The following is an 18,643-nucleotide window of genomic DNA, read 5'->3' on the forward strand; positions in this document are numbered from 1 at the left end:
AATAATTCAGTATGCACCCCTAAAATGTCTATACATACCATGGTACTACTATGCACATTGTAAAACATAAAAATAGGGATTGAAAAAGATCTGAATGGAAGAAATGCATTTTTGTCTGCGCTTTACAGAGTGATAATACTGATTTTTGACTCTCATCTACCAGTTATGTAAAGGTTTTTCTTGGAATTTGGCTGGTCGATTTCTGTCCTTCCTCATATCAACGAGTAGTTCTGCCAAACTGGTCAGAAGGTGTTTTCATTACCATCAGAAACGCTGCTCCAGTTGTCCTGCCTACCTCTGTCCACTGCCCCCTGGCACTCTGTGGTCCACTCTCCCCATGTTCTACTCTGAAGTCGTTCAGATCAGCATACAGTAAAATTTGTCCTGTAACACATAATGGCTGAGAAATTAAAAATTCAACTGTTAAAATCAAGCTTTAGATGGCAACAGAAATGGTAGCTAGGAAATGCACTTATACTTTTCTATTGCTCTAACTTTAATGTGAAAGATTACATTTTACTTCTATTTCTTGCATGATTAATCCTATTTCTGGTTAATTTGAAACACTAGGTCTGTGCTACTCTCACAGATTACTCCTGGAGGGATAATGTGCTTCAGTGACAAATGTTAAATGAATGTGTTCCGTTATCTTTTGTGACAGGGCAAACAAAGATGGAAAATCATTTATTTACTTTCAGAAAGCAGACTTAAGGGATTATTCTGACAGTGCTTTGACTTCAACTAAGTGACTGTGGTAGCTTTTCCAAAGCTTTACCAGCAGACAGGAATGATGACGCTCCTACTTCATTGGTAGACTAGGAAACATAAAACATCTATGGAGTACGCTGCAGCTGAAACAGCAACTGTGTTTATCATCAGTGTTTACCATCCAGTGTGGTTCTCTTAACTCTCCACTATTCTTTCCAGAAAATTAATATACTGATGAACTAACTGAACAATTAAAGGTAGTTCTAGACTTTGGCTTATGATAATGTGGCATTAAAGATGTGTTGGCATGTTTTTGTGACATTTTTAGTGAGCTGAACATTGCTACAAGAATATCATATGGAACAAAGGCATTATTCTGCTGCTAGACCACCCTGGAATTCTCTGATGAGTAATAGCAGAGATGGGTGCAAAGGTCCTGTGCAAGATAAGAAAAGAAAAATTTTCAAGGTTGTTGGCTTTTAAAAGAAATCAGTGTATAAGTGAAATGCTAGTAGGAACCAACTATTATTGCAAGTTAATATGTGCTTTGTTGTGTGTACTGCTAGCATACTTTCTTCTATGGGCATCAAGTACCTACCAGAAGTGCTTTGTTTTCATGTAAGTTTTTCTGATGCAGATATAAGCATGATTGAAAACAAACATAGGATGTGTTTTGAGGGTTAGAAAAGTCAGTGAACTCAGAAGAAAGGAGGTGTACTTTTACTATCTTTAGCTGTAAGATACAAACTAAGCATTCTGAAGCATTTTAAACGTTTGTCTCTGTACCATTGGAGAGGTAAAGGTGAGATGGGTCCATTTCTCTTTCCAGTGGTGTTATTAAAAATTTCAATTCATTAAGAGCAGCCTGGACTTCTAACAGGTAATTGTATCTGCCTTTGAATTTTCTCTTGATTATGAGAACAGAGCCTTCCCTTTGTATGGTACTGACTATGCATAATGCACAGCAGAATTAATTTGAAATGATGCTTAAAAAGAACCTGTCCATGAAAATCTCGTATGCATTACAACAGATTCGGAAGTTAATCATTTCTCAAGTGAAAAAATGAAGGTAGTAAGCTATTACTGTGCCATAAAGCTGAAACCAAGAGTATTTTGAGTGGTGCTATGAACAGTATCCATGTGAATTAAAGAAATGGAAAAGATGATGATCACTGGTTGAATGGTCAGCAATTCCAAATCACACTACTACTGAAAGTTTTTAGCTTCAGTTATTGTTTATATACAGATACATAAACTGGATTGGTTTAAAAGATGAAATTCTGATGTATTGATTTATCAGCAACCACCTCTGTTTTAGTTTCCACATCCAAACACAATGAGAGAGCTGGAATAGTAGTGATTGGCCGGGGAGATTTATCAAATAAATTCATTGGATGTTCAAAAATTTCATAGTTCTTCACTGTTGTTGAACGTGTTAAGCACTGCCAATGAGATTTGAAGAGAAGTTTCTCTTGCCCATTTTTCGTTTAGTCTGCTTGTAACATGTATGTAGCCATGGATCCCCTCTGTAAGGTGTCAGATCGACACGAGTTATGTTCTGTTCTCTAACTCTACGGGCATGTATTAAGGTTTTCCTACTAGTGTGTGTTGTGGCTTCTAGTAGTGCAAACTAAAACTAAGATAACTCACATTGATTGTAAGCATTTGGTACGCAGGGATATATTTTGTCCATGAAAGACAACTAATTTCACCTTGTTATACCACTACTCTGAGGTTTCTCCTATGATACATTGGTTAAATAAGCAAAACATAACTCTTTCAGCTGATTTAAATATAAAGGGATATTTTTGTGCAAAAAAGGTAATTGCTGTCTGAAAAAGATTTCTTATTCATCTTGTCTTAAAGTCTAGCAACAATGTTTATGGGGCATTTATATATAAAAACTGTTGTTTGTTGTGTGGGAACAGGTGTTGATGTTTTCGTTAATTATTTTTCTATTCATTTGTTCCCTTTTTCCCTTCAAATGCTGTATTTGCTATTTAAGTTGGGATCTTTATCTTTTAATTGCTGGCTCTATCCAGTTTTCAAGTTTACTCCCTTGTGCTGATGACTGTTACTATGAGATATTTTGCAGGTGGAGGCTGTCTTAGAAGAGAAAGCTGCAGCTTCTTGAGGAATTTAGATGAATTGATCACATCCAGTTATCAAAGAGAGCAATTGACTTATGCTGTGGTTCTTGTTCCATTTTGAATTTACAGATGGCAAACTTTATATTGAAGTTCTGAATTTGGAAAAAAGAGAAAAAGATAGTAATTACTTGTTGCTCAGAACCCTTTTAGTTAGCTTTGACGAATGATTCAGTCAGTCATTTTCAATAACGACAGTGTTCATGAAAAAGTAAAGTATTTTAAGATCGCTTCTGGTGAGTTATGTAAGTAACAGCTATGGAGCTATTAATCAAGTCTGAATTGTTAGAAGTCACTGAAGCAATGTCTCTGAGATGGTCTTCTGTCTGCTACTATTTTTATGTAGGTTGTGAAAAATGGGACTTTTGTAACAATGATGGATTGGTCTACCTCAGTTTTGACTATGAGAATAACAGATTTTTTTTTCTTATGCTCAGGTAAGACGTTGAAGTAATTTTCCCCAGTAGAGGACACTGTGCTTCTGCTATTAGCTTTGTATTTTTTATTTTGCCTGGGAACCATGGATACAAATGAAGTATGATATGATTTTGTACTTGGTATTCTGTATGGACACCATGACTGACATTGCAATTATAGGTTTTTTGCATTGTTTATGCTTCTCCCAAAGCGTATCTGAGTGCTCTGAACCACTGGCTGAAAAGATGTTAGCTTTTATTATAGCGTATAATTGTATTTACCCTTTAAGGCCTCCAAGTGCATTTTGTGTTTTTTCTCTTGTGCTCGAACACTGTTTGTATTATTCATAATTAAATAACTGATTGAATGAATAAGCTCCAAATCATTTTTGTAGAGAGTTTTTAGCTTGGCTTTTGAGCACCTATCTGAAAGTAATCCATGCTCTATTTCTTTTCTCTTTTTATTTTTTTTCCTTGTTCAAGGGCATGGTGTGATTCCTCGCTCCACCCAATTATTTAAATAAAACAAATTTCTTGCAGAGCATGCATTGTATCTGTGATTACACAATATATACATTTATAATTACAATTACAAATATCTTATCTGCAAATATCTACATATTAAGTTAAAGTTCTTATAAAGGGAGTGCTAGAAATATAATTTAAGAACATAGGAGGAATTCCAATAGACTGGAATTGCTAAAGTCACAGAATCACAGAATTGTAGGGGTTGGAAGAGACTTTTGGAGATCTAACCCTCTGCTGAAGCAAGTTCCCTACAGTAGGTTATGCAGAAAGCTGACTAGGTGAGCTTTGAATATCTCCAGAGAATGCACTCCCACCTCTGGGCAGCCTGTTCAAGTGCCCTGTCACTAAGTAAAGTTTTTCCTCATGTTTATATGGAACTTGCTCTGTTCCAGTTTGTTTTCACTGCACTTTCTTCTTCCCCTTCCTCAGCCCCAACAAATTGTATTACCTGTCCTTTTCCAGGTAGCACTTGGTTTTTGTTATTTGCTTTGCATGGTGTTAGCTATCTACTTCTCCTGTGTTAAACATTCTAGACAAAGTTAGAAACCATGAGAAACTATCTGAAAATGTTTCCATCTTAGTTTTGTGTGGCAGGGCTGTTAAGGGAATATGTGATACAGCAATCAAATCACTCATGTTGTATTTTTTTTCATTATCACTGTGATCCTACAGGTATATTAATAGTTTTCAAATGACAACTTCTGCCATGAAGGTGTGGGACTTGTATTTCCTTCATTAACATCACAAGGATTTCACTAAATAAACTCAAGGCATCCCTTTTGTTGTTCTATTCCTAATCACTACCAAGACAAACTGTAGATTTAAAGCACTATTTGAGTGATATTTTACAGGTATCAGATAGAAATGAGAATATTAATGTAATTAAGTTCTGTGTTATATGTAACAAAACATAGGGGAGGTAGAGCCCATAAGAGTTAACTATGGAGATGTCACAATTTATTGTATGTTAAGCTGTCTTAAAGCAGTATGCTTGGCTGTCTTCAGCATCTGGAAGCTTGACCCCTAAATTGCATGAGAAAAGCAGTCTTTCAACATTATTACTAGTAGAATATCTCTGTACTATGAAGCACTGAAGTGAGCAGTATCATCTTCCATTGCTTAAATCATTCAACGAATGACATTTTTTATGCAGGATATGCTACAGAGGCTTCAAATTTTTCACAAATGGCTGTTAGGCAAAAACATTGTGAGGTAATGACGAATGCACTGAGCTGCACTGAAAATGGTTAGAAGAAATGCACTAGGTTTTGTAGAGGTGGGCTTTGTAGAGAGACCATAAAACAGCTTAGAGTGCTTTATAGAAACATTACAAGATGTTTCTATTTGTTCTGGCAAGGTATGGATGCCTTGTTAGGTTTTGAGGGAATTCTCATGCAGGCTGTTAGAAAATACAGACAGAAATCTTTCTTGGAGCACAATTTCTGCTAGCTATTTAGCTATTCAAATGGCCACCTATGAGTAGGCACCTGATCAAAAGTCAGTGAAATACAGAGGATTTTTCAAAAATATTTTAGATGACTGAAGATCCTACTGACTATTTTTACAGTACTATCCAGACATTTCAGTTTCCTCTGTTTATTCTGGAATGAAATAGGTGGTTTTAAATGTCATGTGTGAAGTACTTTTGTGATGCTCATGACCTGTGCTAGTTTCTTTCTAGGGACTGGGATAAAGCATGTTGTTCTCAGATTCTCTATTTTTTTTTTTCTTTTCAGTTTCCGAGTGTTGTCTTCATTTTTAGTCTCCTTGATCAATTAGAGTGTTGGTTAAATAGTGTTCAGAGTGTTATTATTTGGAGGGTTGTGTATTTAAAAGCAAAGAAACAGCAACAAAATATTCCCCTGTTCCAAGTTGTGGTTCATGTTTAAGTCCCTGATAGACTACGAGATGAGTGTACTGGCTTTGTTTGTAGAGGAACACAAAACTGTGCTATTTCTAATCTGGCTTACTGGTTTCAGCTGGAAGATGTGAAGTTTATCGCTTTGATTTTGCATATTGTTGAGAAAACAAGCAACAATGGAGTTTGTCTTCAATAGTATTAGTGTTGAAGCTATGCAGCATCACTACTTTCACTGCTTCTGCTGAATCCACATTTGATGTGTCGACTGCAAATACCAGCCAAGCAAAAGGGATTCTTGTATATAACCTACTTGCTTTAAGCTGGAGATTTGATGTAACTTATGAGTGGGTATTCTCTATTATGCTTAATTGCATGTCCTAAGTTAGGTGTATTTTGTTGGATCTAAGGAAAGAGCAGTTCAGGTAGTACCAAAGAATAGAATAGAATAACTAGATATAATACCTACCTGGTCAAACTCTTTATATGCAAGATAATGTATATATTTTATCTTCAATCACTTTATAAAGACCATTACACCGTTTATTTTACATATAATATGTATTACTTGGCTTCAGACGATATCCTTTAAAATACTCTGACATTTTTAAATGAGATCTATTTATTCCAGTATTAGAAATTTCACTGCTTTTAGATTGCTACTTCTAGAATACTGTAGGAATTCATAAGTGTATAGTTATTTATATGAATTATTGATTGCAGTAGTAATAGTCTGGTGCTACTAAAGAAATTACTTAATTTTTCTAGTTGTTATTAGTTTTGTTATAATTATTTTTGAAGAGTGGATGCACAAATGTGCTCTAGAAATGTGGTAGAGCTATCATGCTCTGTTACTGCCAGGCTTCTGTTTCCAGTTGGAAGGAACTGCAGTTATATTCAAAAATTATACAGATCACAGCTGTTTGTTTTTCATGGGCTGAATATTTGTCATTAGATTAAAAAAAAAAAAAAAAAAAGAGAGAGAACAAATAAGAGTGCATCATCAATATTACGTAAAGCCCATCAGAGGACGTGATCCTGAGAGGCATTCAAACCTGAGATATAATTGCAATTTGTTTTGAGTTCTATGTTAGCAGTAAAACATTTTGTATTCTATGTGTTATTCTATGTGTTTTGGTTGGCTAGTTTTAGATCAGTCATTTAATGAGAATGGAGTGTGTTTGGAGAGCTGTAATACTGCTGTGTGTTTCTGAAGGCTGTACAGTTGTGGAATAAAAGCAGTTGAAAAGATTTTTACATTGAACAGGAATGGAGCACAATTCCTTCATATAAAAATGATTAATAATCAAATAAAAATATGCTAAGTTGGCCATATATTTTCAAGTAGGCATGCGTATGCAGATAACCAATTGCAAAGAGATGGATGCTGAGCCCAATTCACAATGTGAGAATGAGCTGTTCCAAGACATAGGTGAAACTTCCATGGGATGTTCTGTGAGGCACTGTCCATTGGTTTGTTTTGTATTCTCTGCGTTGAGAAAAGAAAGCTCTTGAGCCTAATTTCTGTGGGTTGTGATTCACCTATACATGACTTTCTCACTCCTTGTTTGGGAGCAATTTATGTGGTCAGTATTGCTCACCATGGTGAGCAAACCAAATATTAAGGTTTCACTGAGATTGTTTTTTAATGCTTTGAAACACTGGCCATTAACTCTCAATTTTGAACTGCATTTTTCTTTTTCTATTTTTTATTTTCTAATTACGAGTAATTTAGTCTCTAAGACCAGTGCACCAACTCACACTGTGTCAGCATCCCCTGATTTAACCATACAAGCTCTGCATAGGTGATTTACTTGTACTACGTACCTTTACTTCTTCTTGAACTCTTACAGATTTTGACTGCTGTTTATACACAGAATTGTATTTATTCTACAAGAGAGCTAACTAAATAGGTAAAGCTATCCTAATTACGAAAACTAAATCTGAATGTATGTTGTGCACATAATGAATTGCGTCAGGCAAATAAAACATATTCTGTCCATTCAGTATAGAAGTTCTGTCACCAAGATAAATGGACTAACTAATATACATATCAGTATGGCCGAAATGCATAACAACGTAATTATTTTGCCAAGAGAATGCTAACCTGTTTTAATCATTGTATTCACAGCATAATGGAAAGTGATTTAGTAGTAAAATGAATCTACTTACAAATGGTTTTATAGCCATAATTGCAGTCCCTTTTTAGAATGTAAGTTGATGATGATAATTTTATGGGCAAATGATTTTTCAATTAAAACGTCTTTTCACAGATAGAATGTGAATGTTCCAAACTGTTCTTGGTAACTGTAGACCAGAGTGGAGGCATACAGGGCTGTCAAATGTATCAACCTCTTTTCAGCCTCAGCTGAAAGAACTCCTATGTTATGTATGATTTATTTCAGTGAAATTTGTAATTTACTTCTAGTACACACGCAAAGTTACCTCTATGTGGTCCTGTTGATATAATAACCATCTTAAGAATTTGCTGTTAAAAGGTAGCAGCTGACATTCCTTTTTAAAATACTTTTAATCTATTAATACAAGATATGTTTTAGTAATTAATTTAATCTAACTATAACCTGTTATCTTTATTACAGTAATTGCAATGTCTGACCAGAATAAATTGCAGCAATAAATAATCTCTAATTTTAAAAATGTGATAAGGGAAGAAATCGCGTTGCTCAGCCTAACAAGAGTAACTCCTTTTCAACACAGGAGGGTACTCTTCGATGTAGGAAATACATGTGTGGTTACTCTTTAGAGGAGCTATTAAACGGAAAATCATTAAAACGTTATCAAGTGGCTCTGTATGCTCTACATAATATCTTATTTAAGCAAATCTATTTATTAACCAGTGATTGATTTTTCTTTCCACTTTTATGTAGCCAATGGCTTTATCATCTTTAAATTTTATTATTTAATGTATTATACTTGCCTTTCATCCCAATTTAATAGAACTTTTATGCAGCCTTAAACCTCATAAGTCAGGTTTTTTATATCACTATCAAATTAATTTCTGTAAATGGCAAGGTTTTTGTTTTATATTGTCCAGCATAAAAAAAACTTGGCTGAAATTTTGAATGCTGTTGGGAAAATTTAAACTGAATTTCTGAGCTTTTCCCCTATTTCATAGTAGAAAGTTTTTGCAAATTTGTAAGAATTATGGAAGATTAAGGTAATATTTTATCAGACTAGATTTTTTACAGGCTGTTCTGAAGGATTCAGGACACCCTATTAATGACTATACATTTTGAGGTTTCCTAAACAAACTGGTAGCTTGTCCTAGGTACTGATGTTAAGCGGTGAAGCTTGAAATTTGTTGTAAGGAGGTGATGCACAGTAGCATTCCTTACATATAGAACTCCAGTCTTGTTGATTTCTGACTTAGAAATTTTTGAGGAGCACAAATCTTTAGTGTTGGTATTTACTATTAGCATTCTACCTCACAACTGCAAGCTAATGAAGGATGAAAATTCAGGTAGATATGTGATGGTGCATTCTGTCATAGGTGGCATCTTGGAGAAAAGTTTTAAATTCTGAACGGTGTAGTCAAGAAGATACCAGAACAAGGGAGACGGTGAGACCATCTGTGTGTGTACTGGATCAGACCTTCATAGCAAAATCTGTTCAAAGTTCACCAATCTCTTCATTATTTTCTACTTATATTTTGTTCTTACAGGCTTTTCTTTCACCAGTCCCCTCTGCTTGAGCTCTGCAGTAGCTATTACTGCCTTGCTTGCCTTCAAGTTCTTCAGACTGCCTCAGCTTTTACATAGCCTTGTTTAAACCTTCACACGCACTGTCTAAGCCTTCCTGATCTTCACTTGGAATTCAGTTTCTTCTTGCTTGTCCCAGCTCTCATTTGTTATCTGATCATTTCCACCCTTAACAGCAGTAGTCTATTCTCGCATCATTTTTCCCTGTACGTTGGCTGTCTTCAGTTCAATACAAAATGCTGTTGTTAGCAACATCTTCCTGACTAACTGCTCTGCCATGTCTTCATTTAAGTCCCTTATTAAAAAAATAAAGGTTTTGGCCTTGGTGTTCACATCTGTTGCTCCTTTTCTAATCTGGTCAGTAATAAGTGACTCACTCTTTCATTTTAATTTTAAAGATATTATGATAGATTACCTAATTCTGTTTGATGAGGATACTTGTAGTAATTGTCCCAGGTGTATCCCTTTGGAGCTGTCTTCATTGCTTCTCTTCTGTTTGAATTTCCTCTACCAAAGTTCTGATCAGGGCAACGGGTCTCAGTTAACTCAGTCTCACCCAATGGAGTTTTGATGTGTTTGTCAAAGTAAAAAACCTCAAATCCTCTTCCCAACAACAACTCTTTCTAAATATTTCAAGACAGAGGCAAATAATTGCCTAACTGGCGATAATTTTTTAGAGTTTAAACATTGTCTAAGGGTGTGAGCTGGTCATGCCTCTTCCTCATGCGTGCAGGACCACCAATGCTCATTTGGCAATATATAGTGTATTAAAGAAATGTAAACAGTGTGCAGTGGCCAGGAGAGTTTGGGAGGAGAAGTCATTTTAGAATATGAAGACTATCTTATGATTCCATGTGACTCCACCTCTGAAGAAAACAGCTGAGTATTGTTTTTAGCATGATCCAGATTGTACGTTTTTAATGAATAAGTAAGGATTCTTAGCTGTGCTATTAAACGAAGGATTTAGACTTTTAAAACTTTTGAAGTGCATTACTTCTTTTAAAGTTAATTTTTCTTTTTCTGAGATGTGACTAACTTAATAAATCCCCTCACTCTACCTCAATTTGTGCATCTTTTGATTTTAACTGAAAACAACTTCTGTTCGTTTCTGCATCAGCAGCCAGGGATCACTTTGATGGTATCTTTTTCATAACATTTTTCCAATGGGGATTGTAGCTGGAACCCTAACAAGAATAGCAATTTGTTACAGTTAGAGAAATGTCTGTAAATCCTCAAGGCCTTGTCATTTTAGGAGGAATTTAGCTGTACGAAAGATGCAGAATCAATGATAAAAAAAATAAATAAGAACCAGAGGGTGATCTAAATTGTTATTGACAAGCCAACAATACAAGCTATTTCAACCTGATTACATTGACTATAACTCTGTAAGGATTTTGCAAGTTAATGGTTTTGTCGTGTTCTGATAGTTTAGAAGTGTATCAGTTCTGTATATCTTGTGTGTTGGTTTCTGTTAGTTTCTTTTGTGGATGTTGGGTGGGGACCTTTATGTCCCAGAAGTTATAATTCATGTTTTACCTCCAGGTCTCTCAAATATCAAAATTCTTTTGTCTAAGACCAGAAGCAAGGAATATAAAAAAAAAAAAAAAAAATGCTAGAGTTTTAATATACTTAGTCAATCATAAAAAAGGATAGGTAGTAGCTTTATTATAAATGAAGGAATCTGAGACAGGAGTGCAGACAGAAAAGTAATATGACTTCATAAAATAATTGGAATATGCGTATAACATTCATGATTTAATTAAAACCTATTAAAACTAATATAGCTTTGTGAGCTTCACCTTGTTATTTTCTAGTTGTCAGGCATAGGACTAATCCAGTAGTAAGTAGATTTTGTTAGTAAGCAAGTTCTTGTAGCTTTGCATCCTTAATGGGAAATCCATCTGCAATGGGAGATGCATTATGCATTGAGAATTTGGAAGAAGTGATCATTCCTCGTTAGTGCTGATGCTATTTGATCCTTATGGACCAGGCCTCCTTAGGTAACTTTGCATGGCTTTGGGTAACTCCAAGGCCTACCAGTAACTGTTTAAATTTTCACAGAAACATTAAAGAGGTTAGGCTCTGTAGCCTTCTTAAGCTGTTCTTAAAATTTAAAATGAGAATGAAAAAGGCTTGCAATCTTTTATAAATTGAATGTTCTTATAAAGCAATAAATTCACATATATTTGCAGTGGGATTTGGGAGGATAGGCAGATAATAAGCATCAACAGCTTTCTTTGACATCATGATGGAAGGGTAATTTCACTTTTCTGACACATTTTGCTCTTGTAAGCACTTCTCTTAGGCTGTTTCTACTGAATCACATATGCCACAGTTCTCAGTAAAGGTAAGTAGAAAAGTAAAATGGAACTAATGTCTGTAACACCTGTACAATAATCAGAATAAATCATAGCTTTGTACATATGTGATGGCAGTTCTTTGAATTTTTAGTTGCAGTAAACGATTCTATTATTTCTTTGTATTGCAGTGAAAAATAGAAAAGTTACTTTGTGAGCAGGCAACAATATAAATGAAAACATTTTTACGAACTCAGTGTCACTGTAGGTCATCTGTAAGCATCTTACATTGGGAAATTTGCTAATGTTACATTCAGCTGTGTTCTGAAGTCTTTTCCTGGTAGGAAAGATTCTCTCCTTGAATTCTTCTGTACCTCATCACTAAGAGAAGTGGTGCAATGCAACTAGAAGTAACAGTGTAGTTTTCCTTACACATTAGACCCTAATGCATATAAACAAGTCAGAATATTGTTTGTCTCTTTCCTTTACCAAAACCATTTTGAGTATAGTGTTTGTAGGTGTCTTGTTAAAGTTCATATGGAACTGATGATTATTAGTTAATTTCATGAACTTTTTGTGCGCTGTTTTTTTTTTTTTTTTCCCAAGTATTTTAAATCTACTAAGGAAGCATTAGTGGAAACACTGAGTTTGACTTGAATATTAAAGAACACTTACAGAATATCAGATTAAAATATGATGACATCTGCTTACGTCAGGGAGCTTGATAACCTTCCACTGACGTTGAAGGTAACAGAGAGATGAGTGATTGTCTAGTTACTGTCAGTCCAATCCAGCTCCTTGAGGACATTTATAGTAGTGGTAAGTTAACAGATTTTATAGGAGAGGATTTCTGATAAATTCCTATTCTGAAAGGACTTTGCCTGTTTTTATTCACCCTTCTCCTTTTTTCCTGAGTAGTGTTGTCTTAGTTTAGTGATTGAGGATTTTTAATTATGATAGAAAATAAATTGGAAACATTTTGAGATGGAGAGCATTTGATATGTTTAATAATCTTAAAAAACCAATGCCACTCTTGTAAGCATCTATGCCATGGTGTAAGAAATTATATATTCTTCTCTTAAGGACTGTCATTGGTTTGCAAGTGGGAGAGCCAAGCTAGTGCTGTGGGCTCATTTAATTATATAACTCAACCTGAGAATCAACAGAGGGAATCGGGAAAATCTTGCCCTGCTTGACACCATTCAATGTGTTCCATCTGAGCAATATGCAGACACTCAAAGCAGTAAGAGATTCCTGATGAAATTGTTCTCTGTGCACGTTTCCTTCCTTGTACTGCTGCTTGGGAGCTGCACGCACTGTATGTTGCTGCGTATGCAAATCATTTCAGAAAGCAACAATCTAGCCCCAAAGTGTCTGATTTATCTATACTGATATGAAGTAAGGATGGTGCTCATGTTCAGAATTATTGTATAGACAATACATCAAAGTCTCTCTCATAACCTGAGTGTTTTGATCTGTTCTTCAGGCCGTTATGGTAACTGATGCAACAGAGTAAATAAACAGAAATTCTCTGCTAAGAGAACTACAAGCTGTGCTGGTGGGAATCAAACAGAATAAAGGAGTGCAGTGAACTTCTAAAACTGACTCTATTTTAATATTGTTATAGCAAGCAGATGCTAGAGACCTTTGTCTCACTAACGTCTTGGATATTTCAGTTCTCTCTGTTAATTCTTGTAATTGTTACAGCTCAAGTAATTGCTTTTTTAAATAACTATATTACAGATAAATCAGAGCACTTATGTGTAGTAATGGTGTTTCTTATAATGGCTTTTTTTGGAATACAGCAGTTAGAGATAATTCTTTTTAAGGAAGAGTTTTCAAAATGAGCTGCAAAAGCCTGTGTAACTATAATGAATAGAAAGTACACCTTATTAGTTGAGTGACTATGCCGTGGTCAGTTAGGTCAGAACTCACAGGGGGTACATCAAAATTAAACTCCTAAGATTCAACAGAGAAATACAGTAGCCATTAGGACTGAATTTCTGTTTATATGGAACTGCCTTCAGAAAAGGGAACCGTGGACAGCTGTGGGAACACATCTCTACATTAGTTTCCAAGCTAGAATCCTTAGGGCTTTGACTTTTTACATAAAAGCTGCATAATGAAATTAATTAATGATGGGGGTGTGATGGGTGTTCGTAATAACTGTATGTCAGACAGGATATATCACACGAGTTTTATGATACTATGTATAAAGTATTAGCCCTCTGAACTAAGTTAACAAAGGTTTCAGGGAACGGAACTCTGCATGTGCTACATAGGTAAATTGTTAGGTAATAAGCACTTAGAAACTGACAAATAAAGTATGCAGACGTTAAGTTCTGGTGTGTTAGTCTAATGACAGCTCACAAAGCTTTCTTAAATACTGTAAAATCTGGAGGCATCAGATGTAATATGAAAATGCTACCTAGAAAAAATCTAAGGCCAGATTCCCATTGTCTTACTTTGTTTGCAAAGAGCTAAATCTCTCTTCAATCTTTTTGCAGTTATGTCATCTCTTCATTAGTAGTTTATTTATAGTTGTACGTTTTAGTATATATTTAGTGATATTTAGGAACTTTCTTTTTCTTAAAAAGGTCAAAAGCTAAGTCATCAGTGTTGCAAATAATTCTTTGTAATAATGTACAATGAAGATAAGGATTGTGTCGTTTTGTCTCAGAGCAAGATGGTGCTGGTGTCTCACCAGTTTATTCATGCAAGTTACATCTCTTTTGCAAGAACTGAAGGAGGTTAATTTTATGCAGCAAACATCTCGGTGCGTGTATGGGGAGCTATGGCTGCTATACCCTTTCTTATGGTTTTTTTGTGGGTTGAGTTGCAGCTTTGTATTCTACACAGAAAAATAGGACTGCAGTGTGTAGTGTTTAATTTTATTCTCCCACAATATTTTGAGTAAACTGAAGAGTAGTAAGTAAGGTAATAAGAACCAGAACGTTTTTGTATCAGTAAAGGTATGTGCATTAAAAAATCAAAGGAACAAATATTATTAAAATGGATGTTCTCCACCGCAAAAGATGCTAGAAGAGTTATCTTGGTAGTTCTTGTGGGTTTATAAACTGTGACTGCAAATCTAGTATTCTTTTTCACCAGGATATTCTAGTTGTGTATTGTCATGGAATTATTGTTTTTTTTTTCCCTTTACGTTAGTAGACAAGAATTACAATGCTGGACTGTCAATTCTCTTTGAAATGTTTCTGTTCACATTTCATAGCTGGAGCTATCAGTCATACCAGTTATATTCTTGGAAATGGCATCACATCTAATAGCAAACAGCATTCTTTGAGTGACAGAGAAGGTTAGCTTATGTGTGAATCTGACATTGCACCCACTTCTTACAAAGTCTCCTTCTGACAAGTTGTAAATGAGAGTTTTCTCATTGATTTTTATGTTGGGAAATAGAAACTTGTGTGCATATTGGTCATGATTATTTTTTCTCATTTTACTGGAACTGAAAGAGGGCAGTTTAGTTACTAGAGATACAGCAGGAGTTGCTGAGTTTCTGGTTCAGTACTTCACTGAGTTGAATTTCTGTCATTGTTATGCTGACACACAAAAAAGTAATAACACCTGAGCTTCAACTAGCTGAAGATTGGGTCTTTTATTTTTTTTCCTTCAGAGAAGTAACCTAAGAGTAGGGGCTTGTCTTCTGTTGTTGAAGAATAGGTTGAAGTCTTCATAATATGTCTTGGACCGAAAACCTCATGGGCCGAATAGTGCTGAAGCTTACCCCATGTGTTCTAAAATTGGGAACAACTGTTTCCTGGTAATCCTGAGAGGAGAGATCATTGTGGACGTGTCTCATGTAACTCATGTCACAACTGTATGAACTAATGTCTAGATTGCTTCTTCCTGCACCTCACATGATAATTCTTCTTCCTTTCCATGTTTTCAGTGTTTTTAGAATACAATGCCCCTAAAGCATTTTTTTTTTTTTTCCTCAGTGGTTAAATTAATAGCTTGTCATGGTTCTTAATCAGTGTAGTACTTTAGAACACTTGGGTATTTTAGTGCATGGGTAACAAAAGAGTCCTTTAAGTCTCTTTTCTCTCAACATAAAGTATTGGAAGAGATGAACAAAATCACATGTTTAAAATGAAATACATAAACACAAATTTTAAAAATCCCTTCAAATCGTGAAATCTTCAGTGTGATTTACCTACCCAGAATAGTGATACACCTACAAATTTCTCTTGATTTTTTGGAGTTTGGCCTTTTTGGGGAATAGTAAGTCTTTTAAAAATTCAAAGTTTTGTTCATGTTCATTAATTTTAATAGTTGTAAATTTACATTTAGGTAAAAAAAGAAACCTTTTACATGGATGTGATGGCTGACTTTTTTTTTCTGTTTTTCTCCAAAACTGTTGTTTTGGAGGGGTCATATTCTTGATAAGCTGGAGTAATTAAAAATATTTTGAATTCTGAGTTTTATTTGAATTGTTCTTTGATTAAAAAAAAAAATAATGGAAACTATGCTTTGAGATTAAGCTTTGCTTTTTTTGCAGCTCAACTTCAGAGCTGTTGTTAACGTTTATTAATGTCTCCTTCAATTTGTGCTGATGCAAATACCTGATAGTAAACCAGAATTTGTTTGAAGGGAATTCTATTGTTGTGAGCCTGATTGATTTCAGTTGCATGAAGAAGCATCTGTAAGCTACTTTTCTGCTAAACATGTTGTTGTTTCTTGGGCCCTGCTACACTGTCTTTTATTTTGTAATCCACTGGTTAGAGGCTATTTTCCATATAATACGTATTTTGTCATCTTTATTCAGTACTGTTGCATCTTTTAAATATTTATTCTGAAGTTCTGATTGACATTTTGTTATTCAGTGTTACTGAACTAACACTTCACGTGTTTGTATCATATTAATTCTGGCATATAAGTCAAGACTATATGTATATTGTTAGCAATACAACAAGCTGCATTCTATGGCAAGTCCCAATTGCCTAAGAAACATTTCCTACTTAATATTTAAGGTATGCTGACTATGAGTGTGTGCACATGGCAGCTGTTCCTTTCTGAAGAACATTCTTGTTGAAAGGATGCTGATAGTCTCCATTGTCCTACTTGATTGGTGAGTCTAAATATTTATTTTTGTTAAGCATTTTGTGAACATAAAGATCTCGAACTTGTTGCTGCTAATTTTATTTTTTCTATGACGTAACCAGTTGTTCAAGATGACGCACAGATAAACCTTTATAACAGGCTCCTTAATGGAACACAGTAACTTGTAAAATCACTTAGAGGACTCCCAAGTCCTCTCTACTGAACTGATACATTTGTCAAAGGGTATACACACTTTATTTCAGATCTTATTGAATGAAACATCAATTCTGAACTTTTAGCTTTAATCCTGTCTGCTGGAGAAAGTTCAGTGCCATATCTGTTTGCCCCAGATATTTCAGGAATCCACTTAAGCAAATCAATAGGTCATCAAAGCAAGCTAGTAAAATAGAAAAAAATATATTATCACTGTGTTGTAAAAAATCAGTCCAGTGTGGTGGAATGTTTTAAAGATCAAAAGATTTTCAAGTAGTAAATCCACAGGTATCACACATGCAGGTTTTTGTTGAGGTTCTCCTGCACTTGTCTTCTGATAGTTATCTATCTAGACAGACCTTTTCATTGCTGGATATTAACACTGGGTGAAAAATAAAGAAAGCTTTCTTTGTATGTTTCAGTATCATGATGTATTAAGTTAATACTGGAGAGTGTTCAGTCTATAATTATTCTCAGCCAGGAGATCTTGCAACGACGAGATGTGAGTCGTTGTTCTTAGCTATATCTATTTTTTTATCTTTATTTAACATAAGCTTATACCTTAAGCATTACAGCTTAAGTTAATGTAATTTCTATAGAAATAAGAAAAGCAGGGAGAATAACCAACAGGAAGCAAAAAATGAGCAGAAAGCAAGGCAGATGAATTGAGAGTCTTTTCTGGTAAGAGACTCCAAACACAAGTGTTGGAGCATCTGCTGGTTGGAGTAACACGGTTTGGGGATGTATGATGAGTTGGAAGCCAGGGAGAGCAAGGAGTGAAATAGCTGTTGGCAGAGCAGGTGTCATGTGTAGCTAAAAAGGACATAAAGTTATTGTGGTCAAAAGTATGTGTGAAATAAAGAAAAATGTAAAGAATACATTTGAGTAAAAAATGTAGGACTAAAGGCATGCTGGATGGAAAAGGAAGACATTTGGAGGAGATAGTCCTAAGGAACTGGGCGATCTGGAGGGAAAGAACATCTAATTCTGTAAAAGATGATGTTTAGCTAAGTTTAATTTCATCCTGAGTAAGATGAAAATTCCAAACCTTGTCTCCCTAAAAATGATTTTGGGTCAAATGAATTAACCAGCACTGCTGTCAGCACTAATTAGTCAAAATACATTTACAAACAGGATTCTGCATTTAATAAATATATAATCCCTTAAAGCATAATCTCTTACTACTTTTTTTATAAAAGCTCATTTCTATGTTTCTGTAGACTGCAATGTAAATTAATCACAGTTGATTCAACAGCATTTTTACTGTTAGGACAGATTTATGTTGCCAAACTATACAGAATTAATTTTTATCACATGAAAAGCTGAAGGCATGAACAGTAAACTTCAAATTATATTGTTTCTTTCTGCCTTTCTTCTTTTCCTATTTTCAGTTTTTGCCTTTGAAATACTCCTTTATGAGTTTACGTCTAAGACCACAGACAATGAAATTCAGCACACTGCAGTGTCCTTTCTTCTTGAGAGGCTAACATCCATTTTTTTTTGTGATAGTTATATAGTCTTGTCTTTGATATTTTTAATAATAATATGAATCAAAATAGAGATCCTGCTTCAAAACAGTATAGCATTTATTGATAAATGCAAGGGGAGTTTTAGAGAAACTCTAAAAACATTTAGGCCTTATCAACATGCAGAAGACTTTTGAGGAATAAATAGTAACTGCTTTTCTGCATTG

The 18,643-nt window shown here is 34.8% G+C and overlaps 1 long non-coding RNA gene across 3 annotated transcripts in view; it reads left to right on the forward strand.

Annotated features, from left to right (window-relative positions):
* Nucleotides 1-18,643, forward strand: part of LOC109369774 (uncharacterized) — a 187,081-nt gene that overhangs the window by 31,115 nt on the left and 137,323 nt on the right. For all 3 annotated transcript variants that reach the window (XR_014886119.1, XR_014886120.1, XR_002119234.3), the window contains exon 2: nt 16,668-16,765. This is a non-coding gene — a long non-coding RNA (uncharacterized LOC109369774). The remainder of the gene's footprint in view (nt 1-16,667; nt 16,766-18,643) is intronic.

The sequence above is a fragment of the Meleagris gallopavo genome, chromosome 13 (assembly GCF_905368555.1).
Source record: "Meleagris gallopavo chromosome 13, MGAL_WU_HG_1.1, whole genome shotgun sequence".
Lineage (NCBI taxonomy): Eukaryota > Metazoa > Chordata > Aves > Galliformes > Phasianidae > Meleagris > Meleagris gallopavo.